The sequence below is a fragment of the Rhinoraja longicauda genome, chromosome 12 (genome assembly GCF_053455715.1).
Source record: "Rhinoraja longicauda isolate Sanriku21f chromosome 12, sRhiLon1.1, whole genome shotgun sequence".
Taxonomy (NCBI): domain Eukaryota; kingdom Metazoa; phylum Chordata; class Chondrichthyes; order Rajiformes; family Arhynchobatidae; genus Rhinoraja; species Rhinoraja longicauda.
The window spans coordinates 14,040,658-14,065,046 of record NC_135964.1 but is presented as its reverse complement, the minus strand read 5'-3'; positions in this window follow the sequence as shown (position 1 = coordinate 14,065,046).

Sequence of the window (24,389 nt, the reverse complement as noted above, 5' to 3'; positions counted from 1 at the left end):
CCAGATGTCAGAGGCAGCAGAGCAAGGCAGTAGGTGGATTTGGAGAAGAAAGTGGGAGGCAGAAAGAAAACGTATGACATGCAGCATATATATTTCTTTGTAATTGTAGTCTGTGCAAGTGTATCCCGGTCTTTTGCAAGGGTGATATTTGTGATGTTACAAGTTTAATGATGGGCTAGGATAAGTTGGAGATAGGATGCAGGTGTTTAACATTTGTTAGAGTGAACTAATTGGCTGCAGCTTCCTTTATTTAGTAGATAGGGTTCCAAATGGTAGGCGGCTCTGGAAGATTAGGTCGCATGGGGTCCAAGGAGAGAGCTGAATGGATAGCAAATTGGCTCCATGGAAGGAAGCAGAGGGTAATGGTGGAAGATTGCTTCTCAGACTAGATGCCTGTGGCTAATGGTGTGCCCAGGGTTCGGTACTGTTTGTCATCTACATCAATGATTTGGCTGAGAACATACAGGGCAAGATTAGCAAGTTTGCTAATGATACAAAAGTTAGTGGTTTTGCAGATAGTGAAGGTGGTTGTGAACGATTGCAGCAGGATCTGGATCGATTGGGCAGAGGAATGGTTGATGGAATTTAATACAAAAGTGTGAGCTGTTGCATTTTGGGATGTTGAACAAGGGCAGGACCTACACAGTAAATGGTAGGCCTCTGGGTAGTGTTGTAGAGTAGAGGGATCTAGGAGTACAGGTGCATGGTTCCTTGAAGGTTGAGTTGCAGGTAGATAAGGTGGTCAAAAAGGCTTTTGGCACTTTGGCCTTCATCAGTCAGCGTATTGAGTGTAGAAGTTGGGAGGTCATGTTGCAGTTGTATAAGATGTTGGTGAGACCGCATTAAAATATTGTGTTCATTTCAGGGCACCATGTTATAGGAAAGGTATTGTCAAGCTTGAAAGGGTTCAGAAAAGATTTATGAGGATGTTGCCAGGACTAGAGTGTGTGAACTATAGGGAGAGGTTGAGTAGGCTGGGTCTCTATTCCATGGAGCGCATGAAGAAGAAGGGAGATCTTATAGAGGTATACAAAATCATGAGAGGAATAGATTGGGTAGATGCACAGAGTCTTTTGCCCAGAGTAGGGGAATCGAAGACCATAGGTTCAAGGTGAAGGGGAAAGGATTTAATAGGAATCCGAGGGGGTAACCTTTTCATAGAAAGGGTGGTGGGTGTATGGAACAAGCTGCCAGCGGAAGTAGTTGAGGCTGGGACTATCCCATCATTTAAGAAACAATTAGACAGGTACATGACTAGGACAGGTTTGAAGGGATATGGACCAAGCACAGGCAAATGGGACTAGTGTAGCTGGGACATTGTTGGCCGATGTGCGCGAGTTGGGCCAAAGGGCCTGTTTCCACACTTTTTTTTTTTTTATCAAAAAATACTTTATTCAAGTAATAAATATCATTTACAAAACATCTTTTTTAAACAAACCCATCCGACATTTCCGGAGGTTACATATTCAATACAGGCATTTACTTAGACATTTACATACATTTACATACATATCACTTATTTGGAGGGGCGTCTCTCTCCACCACACCCTGCCCCCCATGTCCAGCAGCGGAAAGACCCTAGACTGTGGTCCTCCCCCACAGGGCCTTGGCGTTGGCTGCACCAAGCTTCAGAGCGTCCCTCAGCACGTACTCCTGCAGTCTGCAGTGGGCCAGTCGGCAACATTCCTTGACGGACAGCTCGCTCCGCTGGGAGGTCAACAAGGATCGGGCAGACCAAAGAGCGTCTTTCACCGAGTTGATGACCTTCCAGCAGCACTCGATGTCAGTCTCGGAATGCGTCCCTGGGAACAGTCCGTAGAGCACAGAGTCCTCTGTGACGGAGCTGCTCGGAATGAATCGTGACAGGGACCCCTGCAGACCTCTCCAGACTCTCCTGGCAAATCCACACTCTTTGAAGAGGTGGGCCACCGTTTCCTCTCCGTAGCAGCCGTCCCGAGGGCAGCGTGCGCTGGTAGTGAGGTTCCGGCGGTGCAGGAAGGATCTGACTGGGAGGGCTCCCCTCACCGCCAGCCAAGCCAGGTCTTGGTGCTTGTTGGTGAGTACTGGCGATGAGGCATTTTGCCAGACAAGCTGGGCTGTCTGTTCTGGGAACCACGCCACAGGATCCATGGAGTCATTCCCCTGCAGTGCCTGCAGGACGTTCCGTGCTGACCACTGCCCGATGGACTTGTGGTCAAAGGTGTTGGTCCGGAAGAACCTGTCCACAAACGACAGATGGTTCGGCAATGTCCAGCTGACTGGCACATTGCGTGGCATCTGCGCCAGGCCCATCCTTCGCAACACCGGGGACAGGTAGAACCTCAGCAGGTAGTGGCATTTGGTGCCCAAGTGCCTTGGCTCTATGCTCCGCCTGATGCAGCCACACACGAAAGTGGCCATCAGAATGAGGGCGACGTTGGGCACGTCTTTACCCCCGTTGTCTGCCGACTTGTGCATTGTGGCTCGTCGCACCCGGTCCATCGCCGACCCCCAGATGAAACGGAAAACGGCCCGGGTGATCCCCGTGGCGTAGGAGGGAGGGACGGGCCACACTTGCGCCAAGTACAGCAGCCCCGAGAGCACCTCACACCTGATGACCAGGTTTTTCCCCGTGATGGAGAGGGAGCGCTGCTTCCACAGCTCCATCTTCTTCCCCACCTTGGCTATCCACTCCAGCCAATTTTTGTTACATGCCTCAGCCTTCCCGAACCAGATCCCCAGCACCTTCAGGAAGTCAGGCTTGATGGTGAAGGGGATGGAAGATCGGTCGGGCCAGTTGCCAAAGAGCATGGCCTCGCTCTTCCTGCGGTTTACCCTGGCCCCCGTGGCCAACTCAAACTGGTCGCAGACGCTGATCCGTCTGCGGACCGACCCTGGGTCCGAGCAGAAGACGGCGACATCGTCCATGTACAGGGAGGCCTTGACCTGAGTGCCCCCACTGCCTGGCAGTGTCACTCCTCTTATGCTCGCATCCTTCCTGATGGATTCGGCAAAGAGTTCAATGCAACAGACGAACAAGACAGGGGAAAGAGGGCAACCCTGCCTGACTCCAGACCTGACGGGGAAGCTGTCTGATTCCCACCCATTAATTTGGACTGCACTACAGATATCGGAGTAGAGCAGTTGTATCCACTTCCTGATTCCCTCCCCAAAGCGCATTTTGGAGAGCACGTCCCTCATGTACGTGTGCGATATCCTGTCGAAGGCCTTCTCCTGGTCCAAGCTGACCAGGCAGGCATCCACCCGTCTGTCCTGCACGTAGGCAATGGTATCTCTCAGCAGCACCAGGCTGTCTGAGATTTTCCTGCCAGGTACAGCACAGGTTTGGTCCGGGTGGATCACCTGTCCCAGAGCAGACTTGACCCGGTTGGCGATGGCCTTAGACAGGATCTTGTAGTCTACATTCAACAATGTGATGGGTCTCCAATTCCTTAAGTCATTCATCTCCCCCTTCTGCTTGTAGATCAGGGTGATGTTGCCCTTCCTCATAGAGTCTGACATGCTGCCGGCTAGAAGTATATCGTTGTACACTTCCAGCAGGTCCGGGCCCACCCAGTCCCACAGAGCCGAGTACAACTCTGCCGGTAAGCCATCGCCTCCGGGAGTTTTACTCGAGTCAAAGGAACGGATGGAGCCAGTCAGCTCCTCCAGGGTCAGTGGTTGGTCCAGACTCTCCCGCTTGCTGTCGTCCAAGACTTCCGTGATGGAGGACAGGAAGTTTTGGGAGGCGGTGCTGTCTTTTTTTTTTTTTTTTATCAAAAAATACTTTATTCAAGTTATAAATATCATTTACAAAACATCATTTTTAAAACAAACCCATCCGACATTCCCGGAGGTTACATATTCAATACAGGCATTTACTTAGACCTTTACATACATTTACATACATATCCCTTATTTGGAGGGGCGTCTCTCTCCACCACACCCTGCCCCCCATGTCCAGCAGCGGAAGGACCCTAGACTGTGGTCCTCCCCCACAGGGCCTTGGCGTTGGCTGCACCGAGCTTCAGAGCGTCCCTCAGCACGTACTCCTGCAGTCTGCAGTGGGCCAGTCGGCAACATTCCTTGACGGACAGCTCGCTCCGCTGGGAGGTCAACAAGGATCGGGCAGACCAAAGGGCGTCTTTCACCGAGTTGATGACCTTCCAGCAGCACTCGATGTCAGTCTCGGAATGCGTCCCTGGGAACAGTCCGTAGAGCACAGAGTCCTCTGTGACGGAGCTGCTCGGAATGAATCGTGACAGGGACCCCTGCAGACCTCTCCAGACTCTCCTGGCAAATCCACACTCTTTGAAGAGGTGGGCCACCGTTTCCTCTCCGTAGCAGCCGTCCCGAGGGCAGCGTGCGCTGGTAGTGAGATTCCGGCGGTGCAGGAAGGATCTGACTGGGAGGGCTCCCCTCACCGCCAGCCAAGCCAGGTCTTGGTGCTTGTTGGTGAGTTCTGACGATGAGGCATTTTGCCAGACAAGCTGGGCTGTCTGTTCTGGGAACCACGCCACAGGATCCATGGAGTCATTCCCCTGCAGTGCCTGCAGGACGTTCCGTGCTGACCACTGCCCGATGGACTTGTGGTCAAAGGTGTTGGTCCGGAAGAACCTGTCCACAAACGACAGATGGTTCGGCAATGTCCAGCTGACTGGCACATTGCGTGGCATCTGCGCCAGGCCCATCCTTCGCAACACCGGGGACAGGTAGAACCTCAGCAGGTCTGTCATTCTATGCCTCTATGACTGGTAGCATAGGTGGTGAGTGCAGGTATTGTGTGGGTTGTTCTGGGACGCCGGAACCAACTGTTAAGCCATCCCGAGATGTTGTAGGCCTAACTCAACGAAACACCAGTGAAGGGAGGTGCCCATTTGATTACCTCAATGATATACTGTACTTACATCTATATGATTAGTTTTTTTTAAGAGCTAGTTAACATGTTTTTTGCACACAGAGTTATTTATTGTAGCTAACATAAGTTGATATATTCAGTTAGATAGTTAGATAATACTGGCTTTGGGCTTAGGTTTCTTAGTTGAGCACGTATCCCGGAGTTATAGCTTTGTACTTTGTGTTTTAAATATAATGTAAATTTTTGAATCAATATGAATAAATATTAAGAATTTGTTTTTTAATTACTTAAACCATGTTCCTGGGTTATGATGGAATTATTTACAGATAAGATTGTTTATGGGGCAGTTTGATGGACAAAGTCAGTAGAAATTTTAGTTTATTGAATGACATATAATTAGATATTTAAAATGAGTATTGATTTTGTTGAGAAAACCTGATGTGCAGATTCTACTGGAGGCTATTATTAAACATTAAACTAATGTAATAAATTGGGCTAATACAGTAAAAAAAAGACCATGTAAATTGCTTGCTAGGTACAAAATTCCTATGGGATCACGTACATTTTTAGGGGGATGAAGCCTGTTGCCAGTTTGGTTCAGCCTTATATGACGGTAAAGCATACACTATGTAGCCCAGTCATTGGGGGCCACTCAATTGTACAATAGTCTCCCAAAAACAGACCTTTTATCATCTGTCTTAGGGAGCATGTATTAAAATGTTCCACCTTCCAGTATCTGTCATGAACTAGAAAAAAAAGAACATTTGGAGAAAAAGGAGAGGGAACATAGTTTTTAGAATTAAATGTACTGATCTGTTTAATTTTAGTTTAATCTTATTTTGAAATAAATCATAAGACTTAAATGGTCCAACAATGTCTCAATTGCCCGGTTATAGTTTTTAGGGCCACAGTTGACACGTGTGGGTGAGAAATGGATATTTAGAGCAGAGCTGCACTTGATGTCAGATGGTTTGTGCTGTTTGCAATCTGCAATTGAAGGGTATTATAATTGTTGTTTAAGTAAAACTTACTATGTAATCTTGATCTTCAACCTATTTAAAATGTAACTGCCATTTTTAAATATTATTAATAGCCTATAAATAGACTAGGTCAAAGCTCATTATAGCTAACAAAGTAATGTTTGTCAAGAAGCTTTCTGAGGATAATTGTTGGCTTGATGCTTCAGTTACAGAAGGAAGAGTGACATAGTATGATTTCTTAAGTATATTAATGATATGAAGCTTCTGTAAGACACAATGCTGGAGTAACTCAACAGATCAGGCAACATCTCTGGATAACATGATTTTAATTTGGAGAACATGATGTCTGAAGAGGGTCCTGACCCAAAACATCACCCAGTCCTGTTCTCTGGAGATGGGCAGTGTAGGAAAGAACTGCAGATGCTGGTTTAAATCGAAGGTAGACACAAAATGCTGGAGTAATTCAGCGGGACAGGCAGCATCTCTGGAGAGAAGGAATGGGTGATGTTTCGGGTCGAGATCCTTCTTCAGACTCGACCCGAAACGTCACCCATGCCTACTCTCCAGAGATGCTGCCTGTCCTGCTGAGTGACTCCAGCATTTTGTGTCGACCTTCTCTGGAGATGCTGTCAACCCTGCTGAGTTTCTCCACTATTTTGAGATTTCCTTTGGTAAACCAGGATCTGCGATTCCATGTTACTACATATTGACAGCAATAAATGTAAATTCAATTGATTCAGAATTTTTTTCAATATCCTATATATGAATAATGAAATATTTATTGGTTATAAAACTTTCAAATGCATCACCTAATATTTCACTATATAATTTTTCTTTCTTTCTTTCATCCATTCTACTAAATTGCATGTCCTTTTCATTGTTAACTAGACTCCTTTTGATTATGTTAATGATAGTTTCTGATATTTGTTCCTTTATATACAGTTCCAAATCCTCCAGGCAAATGGCAAAACAGAGCTAGCTGTAGTTTGATGAACAACTCGGGTGCTTCCCTAGATGTAGTCATTGGTGTATTGGTGAATAGAAGTGGAGCAGCCCACAAAGAGCCAAGGTCAGATTCTATTCTTTCCCAGTCATCGCAATTTTGACATATGAAACAATCATATGGGCTATGGCCATTTGTAAGCAATCAGAACTGAATGCCTTTGATTAATGTTAGTTCTGATTATTTTGGATATACAAAGATGTTACAAAGCACATTCTGCTTTCTCCAACATTGTTTTTCTTTCCAACGTGTACAACATTAAAGCTCTTTCTAATTTAATAGGGACCTAAAAGTTGATCAAAAGCTTGGACTCGGGTGGTCATGTAAGACCAAACAAAGCTTTGGTAGGCTCCAAAGCTTGACCATGCAAAGCAGAAACATTGCTCATGCATCACCACGTTCCCACTGGTAAAGCTCGTGATGTTTGCTAGTGAATGAATGCCATGTCTAATTATTTCTTATGTGAAATGGGACTCAACGACAATAGTATTTAGCATTTGTCAAAAAAATCTTGCCTGTTTGCTCAGTGTAATGTGACATAAAATTGTTCTATTTTAGAAGGAAACTGCGTAACTATTTTTGATTACACAGTTCCACCTGGCATTGAATGGAGGGAATGCATCAAAGAAGCACCATTTACTATTCCATAAATTGTTATAGTTGGTGTTCAGATTTCCCAAGGGATAATGTGGTTTTGCTCTCTCTGCTAGACCTTTGCCATTGTGTCGACATATCCAGTAATTTTCTTATCTTGGTGATATTAAAGGCTTTTCCTGTTTCCAAGGCCTCTGGGTCAACCATGCTTTTAGGAATTCACATATCTAAGTCTTTTGGCAGGCAGCTCTCCAAGGCAGCACAATACAGCATAAGTGTTTTGATGCTGAGATTTCTGGCAGGCAGCATGATTGTAACACAATGCACTATCTATCCTTGCTTTTATTATCTGATAACTAACTGCTGTATTAACTCTTTACATGCAGATTTATATACAAACTACATACCTGTAAAGTATTTCTCTCATTTTTGTAACATATTAGTTTTTATACAATTCTTTTTTAGTGTTTTAGGACATCACATTCTGTAGTCTAAGAGTAAATGAAAATCACAAAACCTGTAGATCCTAAAAATATGAAACAACCAGAGAATACTGGAAACACTCAGCAGGTCCAGCATCATCTGTGGAAAGGAAATCTATTAATATTTCAGGTCAAAAACCCTTTGTTACTAACATTCTCTGTTTTTCTTTCTACTTTTCAAGTGGTCTGGAGGAGAGTAGGCACATAAGCACAAAGATAATTTGTTTGGAATTTCCATTTCTGTGTGACTGACTACTCAAGGTCTTCTGAGTAACGAGAAGATGGGAGATTGCCAATCCTTCTCCTACTAGTCACAGCAAGCTGAGACAATCATCTTGTTTCACATTTTTCTCCTCATTTCACAGGAGTTGACATGATGTTCAACTATGTCCATTCCATTTCCACTTGTCTGTTCTCGCTTGTCCTTATCCTACCAGAACCGTCATAGCAGGCATTTTCCGGGATCCATGTTCAATGAATGATTAATATTTCCAGCATGTCTGGCATTGTATCACCATCAAACGTATCTTCTCTCCCCTTTCAGGGACTATTCCCAAGACTATAAAGCTATGAAGATGGACACCAAATGCTGGCGTAACTCAGCAGGACAGGCAGCATCTCAGAAGAGAAGGATTGGGTGACATTTCAGGTTGAGACCCTTCTTCAGACCTCGACCTGAAACATCACCCATTCCTTTTCCCTGCACTTGCTGCCTGTCCCGCTAAGTTACTCGAGCATTTTGTGTCTATCTTTGGTGTAAACCAGCATCTACAGCTCCTTCCTACACGATAAAGCTGAGAGACACAAAATGCTGGAGTAACTCAGCGGGACAGACAGCTTCTATGGAGAGAAGGAATGGGTGACATTTCGGGTCGAGACCATTCTTCAGACTTTCCTACACTATAAAGCTATGAGTTGTCATTGCTTTTATCCTGCATTCTGCTGGATTTTTCAGAATTATTTACACTGTACACACCAATAAGATTGATGTACATTTGATCACACCACTAACCAGATTCTTGTAGATGGGGATAAACTTCTGGATCATGAGGATCTGCAAACGTAATTGAAAGCCAGGTTTTCTTTTGTTTTGTAGTGTTCATAGATTATATGTTACTTGTCATATCCAATCCTTGATGATAACCAGGTGCTTGAGACTGTAGACAGGTTTACTAGGGCAATTGTAAATGGGGTTAAATGTGCGGAATTGTCAGCATCTATGATGGAGAAAAGTTCATTGATTAAAAAAGATGCAGAATGGTTCCACGAAATAATCTTCTAATCTCTTAATTATCTTTTTTAAATTTCAATCCTTTTTGGATGTATGTTTATTGTAGTGTGCCACATGAGCTATTCTCCAATCCATAATGTGGAAAATACATAAATGAGAGTTTTATTGTCATGTGTCCCAGATAGAACAATGACATTCTTACGTGCTGCAGCACAATATGTAAACATAGTACACTGTAAACAATATGATAAACGAGAGAAAAAAAAGTTCAGTGTGTATATACATACACATACTCACAAGTATACACACTCGTACACATTATATATATATATATATATATACTCAAAAACAAACTATAGTAGTGCAATAATTATAATAGTCTATTGTAGTTCAGAGCTTATTTGAGGTTGTAGTGTTTAATAGCCTGATGGCTGTAGGGAAGAAGCTGTTCATAAACCTGGACGTTACAGTACCTTCCTCCCGATGGCAGGGGTGAAATGAGAGTGGCCAGGATGGTGTGTGTCTCTGATGATGCTGGCTACCTTTTTGAGGCAGCGACTCCGATGGTGGGGAGGTTAGAGCCGGTGATGGACTGGGCAGTGTTCACGTGAATGAAGTGCATTTAATACAATGAAGGAACTTTTAAAATTCAATAATTTCCTTCTGTTATTCAATTTAATATACTTTTCTATCTTAAATAATTAGTACTGCAGTTTTACTTGTGTTTAAATGGTTCATTCAAATTGAAGTTTTTTTGGTGAATAGCTGCTACAGCATAATTTATATCTTCTCTTTCAAACATTTTGTAACATTCAAGTGTATATGCCTTTTATTTGTGTGCCTGTATAATAAATGTTCTGTGTTTGTATTTCCCGTTGGTATCATTAACCCACCGGAAAGACTGGCCACATAATGAGCCCATAATCTTCTGCCAACACTTTGCCATTGAGGAGTGAACAGCATGATACTTTCTATATTTTGGGCCTACTGTATTTCTTTCTCTGGGAAATATCTGACTTTTGTCTACCCACAGAGCATGAAATCAAGATGAATACTCGTGTCCAATAAATCCCCAGTGGAAGGATTATAGATAGATATAAACTGCTTTCCCAAATAATTTCCTTTCAGCGTCTTATTGATCAAACCATAACCAACAAAGTCACTCCCTCGGAAAATGAAAGCTAACTGAAGTTGTTTACATTGCCGTGGACTTGTAATTAATGGTGTCCTCTGAAAGAGCTCTGACAAGGCTCAGCTGGTTGAGGCGGTGAGAGGACGAGTCAAAAAGCCTTGCACGTAGCATATGTACAATTCCCAATGTTATCTCAAGCAGTAAGTAGGCACACTCTATCCAGCTGCATCAGACCTGAAACAGAGAAGGATTAAAATCAGCAAGATTTCCCTGTTATACTCTTAGGAAATGTCCATGCATGGATGTCAGATAAGGACAGTAATGCGTTTGGCTGTGGGGTCATCTGTTAACAATTCACAAATGAAGAATGGTTGCATATGTGTGTCTATAAAGCTGTTGACCAAACAGCCGTAATATATGTAGGGGTGTTTGGGGGGAAAGGGGGTGGGGGAATGAGGGGAGGGGAGGGGGCAGAGAGGCAACAATGGGAAAATCCATTAAAGTTTCTTCCAAATCAATGTGGCACTCTAACAACAAGTGCAGGTTATTTAACATTGATTATTAATCGATGATCAGGAACAAGAAGAATTACTTCATTCTGCTTCCAGGGGATTTAGCGAAGGAATAATGTAAAAGTCCAAAAATGTTATTTCCAGTTGCACCATATAACATATCTATTGCAGGCATACAAGCAGATAACTCCGTTTGTATTTGCTTTTAACCTAGTTGTTTTAAGTGAAAACACAAGACATGTAAAATCTAATAGAATGCTAGCCAGCCTGTGATTCAAAGAGTTAATAGTTTGGTGGCAACGGTACAAAAGGATAATATAGGCAAGAAACAAAGAGTTACATGAAAAGAAAGCTGCCCCTTGCTTGACGCAGATAGCAGATATCATGACTTTGAATGCTGTAGAGGGGATTGGAAATTCTCCATCTACTGTCCCATAAATATTCCTCTGACGTTTATTATCTTCAGTTTTGCTCAGATGCCAAAATGCTTGGACTGCATTAAATTGCTGAGTTGTGAAGTTTCCACTTTGTTCACAGTTCCCTTACGGAACGGACTTATCACTAATCCATGAACATGAGATAGAAAGGTTTCATAGAACTGTTTACAAATGATTTAGTGTAGCAACAAACTGTTCTAGCTCTTAATCCGTGGGTTCCCTACTACATTGTTAGCCTCTCTTTCAGCTATTATTTTCCAATCTTTATTGAACGGTCAATAAGACAACACTAAATTAGGTCAATTTTACTGGGAATAAAACAAGAAATGTTTAAAAATGTTTTAAAGACTACAGCTGACTTCTCCACTGAGATCCCACCTGATTCTATCTTAGGATGTGGGCATCAGTGGGCATCAGTGACAAGGTTGGAATTTATCACCCTGAGTTTTAGAAATGGTTGTATCAGGATACTTTTGGAACCACTGTGAGTGAAGCTTGATACAACTCTGTGACTTGCTAAACCACCACAAAGGGAAAAGCTTGGAACTGGAATGGAATTACAAATAGGTCAGGCAAGAATATAAAGATTCCTTGCATAAATGAACTTTAATGAACTAGTTGGAGTTTTTGATTTTATGACAAGGCAACACTTCATAATCATTCTTTCCTAATACTAGCTAAATTAAATAGTCCCAAGAAATGTGCAAGGGGGTTTGCATCATGGACTTTATTTGTCTTCATAGCTTCCTGTAGTGGGTGTTAGGGTTGGCAACTGTTCCGTATTAGCCGGGACATTCCGTATATTGGGCTAAATTGGTTTGTTCCGGTAGGGACCACCCTTGTCCCGTATTAGGCCCGGGCGCCGCTGTCGGCCCGGAGCCTAACGGAGGTTGCGTAACAACCCGGGTGGGTGGCCGCCATTGGTGGAGCTGGAGCACGTGGCTGCTAGCTGGGTGAGGTCACGTGGGGCGCGGGGCGGTGACGTCACCTTTTGTCCCTTATTTAAGAGTAAGAAAATTGGCAATCCTAGTGGGTGTATATAACTAGTGCCAACCCCATTATCTGTTATCTCATTGCTTCAACAACAAATCCACTTTGGGAAGTGGGTATTATGCAATGACAAATAAAGCTCTGTATTCTGTATTAGGTACAAGCCAGAATAGGGGGAAAAGATAGTCGAAGTGGTGGCTACCCAGAATATGAATTATACAAGTTCTGCTGTACAGGACTCAGATGAAGCCTTCAGTAAGATAGACTAATGCAGAAAACTATGTGTTATGAAATAGTTGATGCATCAGCAGACACGCAAGACAGTCAGCACGTATTGTCAAAGTGCAGCATATAACATTTCACAGGCCTTTGTGGAGAATCGGGACCTTCAGGTGCCAGCATGGAAATATAGAGCATCTCCAATAATGTGCTTACTCAGCCAATAATATATAGAATGTCTTGTCTTCATAGCCTGAACTCACGTTACAGCACTTATAGCAGCTCCTTAACATATGAGTGGCAACAAAGTCAAAGATAAGAACGTAAGTGGTTCAGACTACTGTCATGCAAGTTTGGCTTGCCACCATGCATGGTTGCAACCATCAAGAAATACAAAGATAGTGCATTTCAATACTTGAGCAAGGAACCGGTGCAGGAAAGAAGGGTTTTGTAAATATGGATCATTGGGCTCTCTTCCACAGCAGATGGGACCTGCACAAGAGAGATTTGCTGTATCTAAACTGGAGGGGATGCAATATCCTGGCAGGGAAGATTGCTAGTGCTCCTCGGGAGGATTTAAAGTAGGGTAACAGGGTTATAGAACCAGAGCAGCAGGTGGAGGGACTGATGGGAATATAAAGGTTACAACAAGTAACTATCAAAGAAGGACAAGTAGGGACAAGTTACGAGTGATAGTCTGAAGGGAATTTATTTCAATGCAACTATTATAGGTAAAGTGGATTAGCTTAAGAGCTAGGATCGATGCATGGAACAATGAAGAGGTAGCCATTATAGACACTTGGTTGCAAAAGGGAAAGGTCTAGAAGCTCAACTTTCCAGGGTTCTGATGTTTCATATCCTAGAGAAGGAGGTAAAAGAGATGGAGGAGCTGCATTACCGATCGAGTAGAATGTTGCAGTTGCAGTCAGAAAGAACATACTAGAAGTTTCATCCACTGAGGCAATATGGGTAGAGCTCAAAAATAAGAGGTGTAATCACTCTGATGGGATTATACTGCCATTCAATAGTCAGTGGGAGATGGAATAGATATGTAGACACAAAATGCTGGAGTAACTCAGTGGGTCAGACAGGATCTCTGGAGAAAATGGACAGGTGATGTTTCGGGTCAGGACTCTTTTTCAGTCCAGGTCCCGATCCAAATCATCACCTATCCATTTTCTCCTGAGATCCTGCCTGACCTACTGAATTACTCCAGCACTATCTATTTGTCAGGTATATCCAAGAGTTTCACGATACAGTATGTGGATGATTCTACCAGAAGAGGGACCGTACTGCACCTTGTATTGGCTTATGAGGCTGGCCAAGTGACTAGCATTTCAGTACATAAGTCTTGACTTGGAGGAGGTACTAAATTGGGGAAGGGCAAATTACAACTTTGATAGGCAGTGGCTATGGAGAGTAAATTGGGAGCAGCTGTTATTGGCTCTTCCTTAGTAAGGTTAATAAGTCCACATCTGACATGTGGGATTGTTTAAAGACCAGCTGATCAGAGTTCAGGACTGGCATGTTCCGGTAAGGAGGAAGGACAAATATGACAAGGTAAAGCCAAGGAAGTTTGGATCACGAGAGAGATTGTAAATTTGGTCAATTAGAAAAAGGAAGCAAATGTAAGATTTAGGGAGATGAGATCAGACCGGGCCTTTGAAGAATATAAAGAAAGCAGGAAAGAACTTAAGCAGGGAATTAGGAGTGCCAGACGGGGCCATGACATGTCATTGGCAAGGTGGATTAAAGAGAAGTCCAAGGCATTTTATTCCATAAACTAGGATTCTAACCGATTCACCTCTACCCCATTGTTGACGTTGGACTTTGTCTTTGGAGACTGGTGTGCTACAGTGCTGAAAACGATATTCTAGGCTTGATTATATTTATGCATAGTATTATCTGATATGATTGGATAGCATACAAAACAAAGATTTTAATTGTTTTGTATACATGTGACATAATAAATCTAAACAATACATTGAAAACAAGAGGGTAATTAGGGAGGGGTAGGGCCACTCAAATATAAAGGTGGGTATTTATGCTTGGAGTCCAAGGATGTAGGTGAGGTACTAAACAAGTGCTTGCACTGGTATTCATGAGGGAGAAGAACACAGAGGATAGTGAGATCAGTGTGGGGTTCCTTGACATACAAGGGCAAATTGAGATAAAGAAGGTTGTAATGTTAGGTCTCTTGAATTGCATTAAGGCGGATAAGTTCCTAGGGCCTGATGGGATCTATTCCAGGTTATTAAGAGAGGAGATTACTGGAGCCTTGACAAAGATCTTTGTATGCCCTCTAGCCACAGATGAGCCTCTGGAATCTGCTATCCTCCAGCAGATGATTCGGGTTGTTCAGGCACTGTTGTTCCATTGCCCTTGCTGTTGCTTATCAGTCCATTATACCAGGATGCCGCTACTCATGCCAAGAAAGTATAGCATTTCAGGACATCCTGAATGCTATCTGCAGCCGTCTCCACTATCAGTCTGCAGTTGATCAGCAGGCTTGCTGCACCCTAAGGGAGCATAGAACATCGTGGACACTAATAGAATTTGCGAGTTTGAATGGTCAATACTTCCATGCAATTGAGCCTGCTTGATATTATTATTTGCTGAAATTCCTCCCCTTCACTTCTCTGCCCCTTTCCCTCTTCTCATTTTACATGTTCCTCTTTAGTCATGGTTTTAACTCTCTGGGCTAATCCATTAATAAAGACAGGAAATGTTAGAAATATTCAGCACATCAACAGTGACCATTCTTCTCCATCCTCATGCGTTCTGCCCCTTACATTGTTTAGCCCAATTTGGAAACCCGTGCAATGGCCTGCCTCCAGACGTAACAGAGACAAGCGTATTAATCTTAACTGCTCTGAAATGGGCTGAAGTGAATTTCTAGGGCTCTGTAAAAATGAGTACTTTAGAATGCAAGGTTTCAGAATTGTACATGTGGAGCTGATCTATGAACTCCTTGTTAATTGCCACTATCTACCTTCTCCTTTAACGCGTATCGGATTGCAACAGAAATTCCAATTGAGCTAATGATAAACGGGTATTGCTCTTACAACCTGACAGTCAGCTCTGCAGTGGTGAAAGCTGGTGCATTTCACAATGAAACCACAAAATGGTCGGGGTGGCAAGTTTCAAAATTCCCAATAATGGCTTTAAAGTGCAATGTCTTTTTGAATTGCACTCTACAATATAGGACTAAAAGATGGGAAAACATCTAAAAGAGCATTTGCACTTCTGGTCTTATGATCATTGAAGGAAGATAAATGAAGAAACAGCTGAATATAGTTGCAACTGCAATGTTACCCCACCTGTTGCAGTTTGGTTGTGGGTGTTGAAAGTCAAAACTTTTTCCTTTATATCGTAATTCCTAATAACCAATTTTAAAATTATATTTTATTGGTGCTCCATTTAACATCTAAGTCTATTTCTGATTTCCACTTTGAATGTGGTAATTGTTGTTTAGGCCTGCATATGATGCACATTTGACTGGGTTTGGGTTAAATGTGGTGCATTACGTGCATCTGGTATTGCCATTGAATTGCCAAAGTAAGTTTGAATAATGAAGTTGTGCAGAAAGTATGATAAAAATGTGCTGTATAATGATTTCATTTTGTTTCTGTGAAAGGAAAAAGTACAGTATATGGAAAGATGGCAAATAAAATAATAATGTTCAGGCTATGAGTTTAGTTTGGTAATTTTTACAAGGAGGGACGTACAACCAATATAATATGTTTAAATCTAGTATTTATTGGAAAACTACAAAGTGAAACAATTGCAGTTTTTATTGGTGTGTCATGCTTTTATACCACCACATCTGTGTGAATACAAAATAATTATAGATGTCTGTATATGCAAAGCTTATCCTTCAAGTTCAGAAAATAAACAAGTACTTTATAGCTCCAAACTGTGAAATTCTTTCCAAGAACCCATTTGACATTACTGAGTTGCTAAATTCTGTCATACCAATTCAGCCATAAAGTCAGCATGAGTATATCATACTACTTGGGATTGTCACATCATAAGCAGACTAATTCCTTTGTGCATAGAAATCCAGCGCAGAAACTGCCTTGACAGAATCATTAGGACCATTATCTTGTAAAGGGTCTTTGGGAACTTTTTGAAGATTCTCTCATTTAAGATCTAGCAGATCTTAAAACAATTTGCATTACTGTACTTCATCCTAAACCCCGTGTGTGCATTTTGCAGAATATTCACATTAACTTTTTAAGAAAATAACTGCAGATGCTGGTACAAATCGAAGGTATTTATTCACAAAATGCTGGAGTAACTCAGCAGGTCAGGCAGCATCTCAGGAGAGAAGGAATGGGTGACGTTTCGGGTCGACACATCAACTTTTTAATATAATTTAAGGACACTCATCTAGTTAAAATTATATTATGATATATGGTTGAATATTGTAATAATTTCAGATCATGTTAAAATGCTTATACTCCAATCGATATAGTCCACTTCCATAATGTAGATGCTCCCTTACATGTATGTCATCAAGCTGCTCCCTAGACATGTCAACAGGCTGTTCCTATGCAATGTGTGGGCACGTGTTATAGACTCACTGAGCAATCTTAAAGCAATGAATGTATCATCACTTACACATCACAACCACAGATTTAATTTCCTTTTGCACCAAGATAACGCTGAACAGCTGCAATATGGATTACACCAGCTTGATTATAACACAAGCCCCTGCCCTGTTCCCCTCAGCTTCTAATACTCCCAGAATGCTTGGTTTGTGCCAGAATCTCAACGCAGAATAAAACAAACACACAGACAAAATATTTTTCCTTTAGGCTCTGTCCTTCAATATGGATGGCTGCTCTGGGCCATCGAGAGCAGAGCTCAAGGTTTCAAAACAATATTAGAGCTATTTTTATCTAAAATTTTACCAGGTGCAAGAGATTAATCCAAGGAAGAGGGCAAAAGCAAGGAGATGACAATTTATGACTGTCACATAATTTATTGATATCATTACAAACTATCTTATTAGCCAATATAGTAATGGTAAACTTTCCCATTATTGGCATTATATATTAGCAATCTTATTGATTAATATTTATTCCTTGACATTAATCCCATGACTGTTTCAATTCTCTCAGTTGCAGCAACCTCTTTGAGCAATAGTAATTATTAGATTGAGCCACAATGAACTATAGATGCTGGAATCTAGAACTAAACATAAAGTGCCAGAGAACCCAGTGGGTCAGGGAGTATCTGTGTGTGTGGTGTGTGTGTGTGTGTGGGGGGGGGAATGGGGAATGGGGGATGGGGGGGGGGGGGGAATGGGCAGGCGATGTTTTGGGTTGGGATCATTCTTCATATTGATAATAGTAAGAGGAAGAAAGCTAATTAGGTCATGTTTCATTGAAAGCGTCCTGAACCAATATTGGTAAAAGTAAACTGATACAAAATTGGATTTCAAAGTCCAATGTCACATCAGATAATACGGTAATGGCAACATGTGCTGCATATTCTACCTCTTACCCTTCTGGTTTTTATTGGAATATTTCTAATCCATTAAATCTTGTGTATTGGTGAAATATGCTTTGGTGCTTTTGATTTTTTTTTCTGTTTAGGGAGTGCTTGAAAATACTGGCCTACAAATGTGATCATGCCTGAATACAGGGGGCTGGTGCAAGACTGCATTCACTTGTTCACACAGTCACAGGAATCATGTGAAATTGGTACTGCCAGTTCATTATCACAAGTCAGGCGTACAAGTGACACTTTCCCTGCCTTTCATTGGCTGCACTTTGGTTACATGCCTGTTGGAAGACTGGGAAATAAGAAGTCAGGTAAAGTGACTGACTGCCTCTAAAAGGGAAAATGCACTTTGGCTGTAAGTGGCAATGAAACACTATGACAGAAGTGCAATGGCTGGAAGAGGTATGAAGGATCACTAAAAACAGGCACAAGCAGGACCAAGCTATAGTATGACTACCGGTCAGAGCAAACTAGTGTCAAGGTCAATATGTGGTCCTGCAGTCCAAATAAAAGTTTAATGAACACTTACAAATCCTACTTTCTCCCCATGATAGTCAGAAGGGTTTAGACTCACGATAATAATTTGCTTCCCATCAGTCATCTATCACTTCATCACCTTTACCTATTCAAGTTGTACCTCCAACTTTCACTATTAGATATATAAGGCATAGAGACGGGCCCTTCTGACCAACTTGTCCACTCTGACCAAGATGCCCCATCTACATTAGTCCTAGCTGCCTGCATTTGGCCCATATCCCTTTAAACCTATACTATCCATGTACCCTTTTAAATGTTGTTATAGCGTTGCCTCAACTATCTCCTCTTGCATTTCATTCCCTATACCCACCACCCTCTGTGCGAAACTTCTTGATATTTCTCCACTCATGAAACTCTTCTGCCATCAGAGGCACATTTATTCGACATTGCATGTACATCACTAATGCATCCCCTGCCTTCTTATAATAGAAAGAAAGAGGCCACATTCAGAGAGGCGTGCAAGCACCCTACATCCTAACTAAAATCCTATAAAGCTGCATCATGAATTCCTGACTTGTACTCAACACTATGAGAGCAAGCATACCATATACCTTCTCTACCACATCATGGAGATAATCTTTCCCCATAGTTGAGTACTATGTCCTTGACATGGTTTTAGACTGATCCAAAATGTCTGAAGGAGGGTCACAACATAGGCAGTAAAGCAGTCAGCTTTGAGCAGGATAGTGCTCTATCCTGAAATGTCACCTGCCCATTGTCTCCCCAGATGCTGCTTGATCCGCTGAGTTACTAAACATAGAAACATACAAGATAGGTGCAGGAGAAGGCCATTTGGCCCTTTGAGCCAGCACCGCCATTCATTGTGATCATGGCTGATCATCCGCAATCAGTAACCTGTGCCTGCCTTCTCCTCATATCCCTTGATTCCGCTAGCCCCCAGAGCTCTATCTAACTCTCTTTTAAATTCATCCAGTGAATTGGCCTCCACTGCCTTCTGTGGCAGAGAATTCCACAAATTCACAACTCTGGGTGAAAAAGTTTTTTCTCACCTCAGCTTTAAATGGCTTCCCCTTTATTCTTAGATTGAGGCCCCTGGTTCTGGACTCTCCCAACATTGGGAAAAAAATTCCTGCATCTAGCTTGTCCAGTCCTTCTATAATTTTATACGTTTCTATAAGATCCCCTCTCGTCCTTCTAAATTCCAGTGAATACAAGCCCAGTCTTTCCAATCTTTCCTCATATGACAGTCCCGCCATCCTGGGGATTAACTTGGTGAACCTACGCTGCACTGCCTCAATAACAAGGATGTCCTTACTCAAATTAGGAGACCAAAACTGCACACAATACTCTAGATGTGGTCTCACCAGGGCCCTATACAACTGCAGAAGGACCTCTTTACTCCTATACTCAAATCACAACTGCAGAAGGACCTCTTTACTCCTATACTCAAATCTTACTTCAGCACTTTGTTTTGCTCAAGATTCCAGCATCTGCAGTACCTTGTGCCTTTTTCTGATTTATTTTGTTTCACATTTATTGATTCAATCCCCCAGGCCCATGGAAATTAATGAAATGTATTGGCATTTCATGTGAAAATAAAGTCACGATCCAACTTAAAATACCTCAGATGATTTTTCAGATTGTGGCTAAGGATTCTTTTGCAATGTAAACCAATAAAAGTAAAAGGAAACAAACTCTATTAGCCTTGTTTTTTCAATTCCAGGATCACTTTCTGGAGGCTTAAAATGCCAAAACAATTACAGATGTATGTTCGGTAATAACATTATTAAAATATCTTACATATGCTGCCATGAAACTACTCATCTGTTTGCTATGATGAAATTAATCCTTGAAAGTAAATTTGCAGCTTCACTTACAAACAGAAAATCCTCCAAATGCCACAAAACAGATTCTTATTAAAATTGTAATGTTGGGAACTTTAGGATATATAAATTCTGATCTGTCAGATTTATTCACTATCCTGCTCTAAGCTGTGCTTTACTGCCCATGTTATGAGTTGAATCTCAGCCACGTTCCTCACATAATCTATTTGTTTCAAAAGGCATGATATCATCCGGTGCATAAGTTCATATGGAGGAAAGGGACTTGCCTCATTCTGAGGAAAAATACCTTTGAGGGGATGAGTAGCTCAGAGTTCGATGAATTAGTGTTCACCATGTCTCATGGATTTATCAAAGTCTACGTTGGATGCATGGAGAGTTGCTTGAATACACTAGATAATAAACTCTGGGAAATAATCTACTCTCTTTGGAAAACACAAACTTTATTACTGTTCAATCATCCTACTGGGTCTAAACTTTATCGTTATGAAATGTGGCAGGCAGAACAGGAATGAATAATAGGGATAAAAGGCAATGGAAGCTCAACTGGAGTAGCCAAAAGTCAAGAGTGTTTAATTGTCATATGTATCAAAACACAACAATGAAATTCTTACTTGCAACAGCACAACACGTTTGTGAATACAGTACTCAACAGATAACATAATAAACATACAAAAAAAGTTCAATAACTGAAAATACGCCCGGCATAGTTTCGGGTTTCAGGTGAGAGTGACACAGTTCATTGCTTGATCTGCACATGGTTGACATTGGCAGTGGTGTAATGCAAAGCAGTTCTCCTTTGCTAGAAAGTGGAAAAAAAATCTCTTTAAATTGCCTTTCCTGAGGGGACTGATTGGAATATTATTTTGTGGGCTGCTCTCTGGATTAGAAATACTGGACACTATGATTGTGAGTTAAAGGCATTTGCTGCTTTCAGCAAATATGTGGTGTTTCGATACATATGACAATTAAACTCTTGGCGTCTCCAGTTGAGCTGCGACAGCCTTTTATCCCTATTATTCATTCCTGATCTGCCTGCCACATTTCCATAATGATAAAGGCAGTTGCTGTTTGCAATACAAACAATGGTTGGAGATTTAATAAACTTAAGTTGATGGCTGATGTGTGTCACTATGCTATTAGCCTTGAAAAAATAAGATCTCATTGTCTCCACTGATGTTTATTCAGTATAAGGAAGGCTAAGATTTGCTGTCAAAATACAAACTAAGTATAGTATGCAATAAATAATTGGACCAAGTGTAAAATATAATAAACAATATGTGGCACAAGTCTGCACAAGCATGATTGAGCTAAATAGTGCAACAGATTAAACAACATTGAAACATGTAGACTAGAGTAGACCACCATTCATAATAGTATTTCCTTAGGGCGTAGTAGGCCATTCAGTCCATCGAGTCAATGTGGTGCGTCAAAGCAATCAAATCAGTCCCTTCCTCATTTATTTTCCTGTTATTACCTCACATGCTCAAAAACAGACTTCAGTAGGCTCACCACCCTCAGGTGAATAAACTTCTCCTGAGCTCAGTTCTAAATAATGCATCTAGTATGCTGAGTCTGGAATGCCTGGTTCCGGATTCTTCAGCCATTAGGAACATACTGCATAGAGTCTGTTGGTCTTGTAGCTTTTGCAGGCTTCTACGAGATCCCACATATTCTTCTTAATTCAAATGAATAAATACCTAACATAATCAATCTATCCTCGTACAACAACCCAGGATTAGTCCAATAAACCTTTGTCACCCTCATACCTGACTACCTAGGTTTTTTATCCCTTGGTTCACCTTTCCTATCCTCTTCCCCACCAGGTTGTGTCTGCCCGTTATTCTTCCTTTATCTGCTTTCATTTATCACCTGCTAGCCCCTCTCCCTCTCCGTCCCTTTCCCTCGTCCATCCGGTTCTGCCTGCCTATTCTTCTTGTGCTTCCACCTATCATCTATCAGCCGTTGTCTCAGCACTTACTCTTACCCTTGCCCCATTCGGCACCATCTGCCCGTCAGTCATCCATCCTGCCCAGGCCCCCCAATCTGGGTTAACCCATCACCTACTGGCCTCTCTCTCACCCCACCCTCTCACTTCTATACACTAGCTACTTTCCTTTTACACTCAGTCCTGATGCATGTTGGTAACCCAAAACGTCAACCTCTGCCTCCATCAATGCTGCTTGACCTAGTGAATTCTTCTAGCCACTCATTTTTGCTCCAGCTTCTAAAATCAACAGTCTCTTGGTTCTCAATTCAGTATCTTCATTTCTTACTGTTATCTATTGATGGAACTGGATTCCCAGCTTAACCAACTTTAAATATCTTAGTTGTTCTGGTAAAATGTGGTTACATCCTTTTAAAAAAATTAATCCTTTTTAACAGGGACTATGTGTTCCATAGGGACATACACTGAAATTTAAAACTTTTGTCGATTGTTGGATGGCAATGAACGTCTCCCTAATGTTATGCAATGTTATTCATTCACATTTTGAGCAATGGGCAACTCAAAAGATTTTCCAAGTGGGTCAAAAAATAAAATCTGCACTATATGCTGTCAAAATGCCCTGTTCCAGCAAGTCTTTCCTTATTATGTCATGATGTTAAAAGGTTAGATCCATAATAAATATCCATATGAATCAATTTTAATTTTAGTTTTGACAAAAGATAGATGGGAGATAAAGTATTATGAAGAACATAACACAGGTTGAGTTATGTACAGCAAATTGCAAACAATTTTACACTGCTGTTTCTGTAGGATATGTATCCATTACTTTAAAAGCTGCATATATATATCAAGCAATGATTTATGCCTTTGTTGTCAGATTCATCTCTGTGGTGATGTCAGCTTTCCGATAGTAAAACTTCAACTGCAAAATAGTGAACTTTAATATTGATGGAAAACTATCACAGGTGAAAACTGTATAATTGGAGCAGTAAAACTATGAAAAAATCCATGGAATTAAATCCAAAACATCTGGTTCTACACAAAGATGTATGTCTGTAGTGTGGACATCAAAATGATGAGCTGACAGCAGAATATTTCACAGGTTGTATAACAGAGATTTGAAGAGCTGCTGGAAGCATCGTGGGTGTTCTCCTGCAGGTGATTGGTGAGGTGCCCAGAGAAATGGCATTGATGGCTTAAACAGTCATTTGTTTGTACATATATAATTTTAGAGGGTTCCACCAGTCTACAACTAACAAGAGAGCAACATTACCTTCAGATTTGGAGCAAGCATGGGACACAGAAAACTACAGCGCAAGAACAGGCCCTTGGGCTACAATGACATGAGCCCAAGATAAACTAATCTCTGCCTGCACATCCATATTCTTATTCAAAAGCTTCTTAAATGCCATTATCGTATCTGCCTCCACCACCATCCACGGCAGCATGTTCCAGGCATTTAAAAACTTGCCCCGCATATCTCCTTTAAACTTTGCTCTTTTTACCTTAAAGCTATGTCTTTGACATTTCCACCTTGGGGGAAAAAAATTCTAACTGTCTACCCTATCTATGCTTTTCGTAATTTTACATACTTCTGTCACATCTCCCCTCTGCCTCCAAAGGTCCGGAGAAAACAAACCAAATTTGTTGAACAGTCAATATTGGGGCAGTTAAATTCAGAAATAAATAGTCGTGTAGGTAACCCATACGAAGATCCATAATTCATAATCACGAACGTGAATCCAGCCCAAATAATCTAATTCAACCACTTATAGTGCAATATCTATGGTATAAAAATGATACATTATGTGCTAGCTATTTCATTGTAACTTTAATAAATAAAATGACATGGCTCAGAATTTCTTGGATGCTCTGAAACCAATGCTTGCGATTTATGATCCCACGTTCCCAGAAAATGACAGCATGAATTTCGCTTCACTGACTTAATTGTCTGATTTGTGCACCATCTTCCTGTTTTCCTTATCATAAATTGCATAACAGGTAATTAAAATAGCTCCTCCCCATGGCCTATAAAAATCAAAGGCAAGATATATTTGGCTTAATTAGTGTTATTGCGATCATTAAACCTGCTTAACATCCAGTTGATGCTGCTGGATTCACAAGGTTTCATTTTTAATCCTATCAATTCTAGATTGCAGCTTAAATGACTCTTA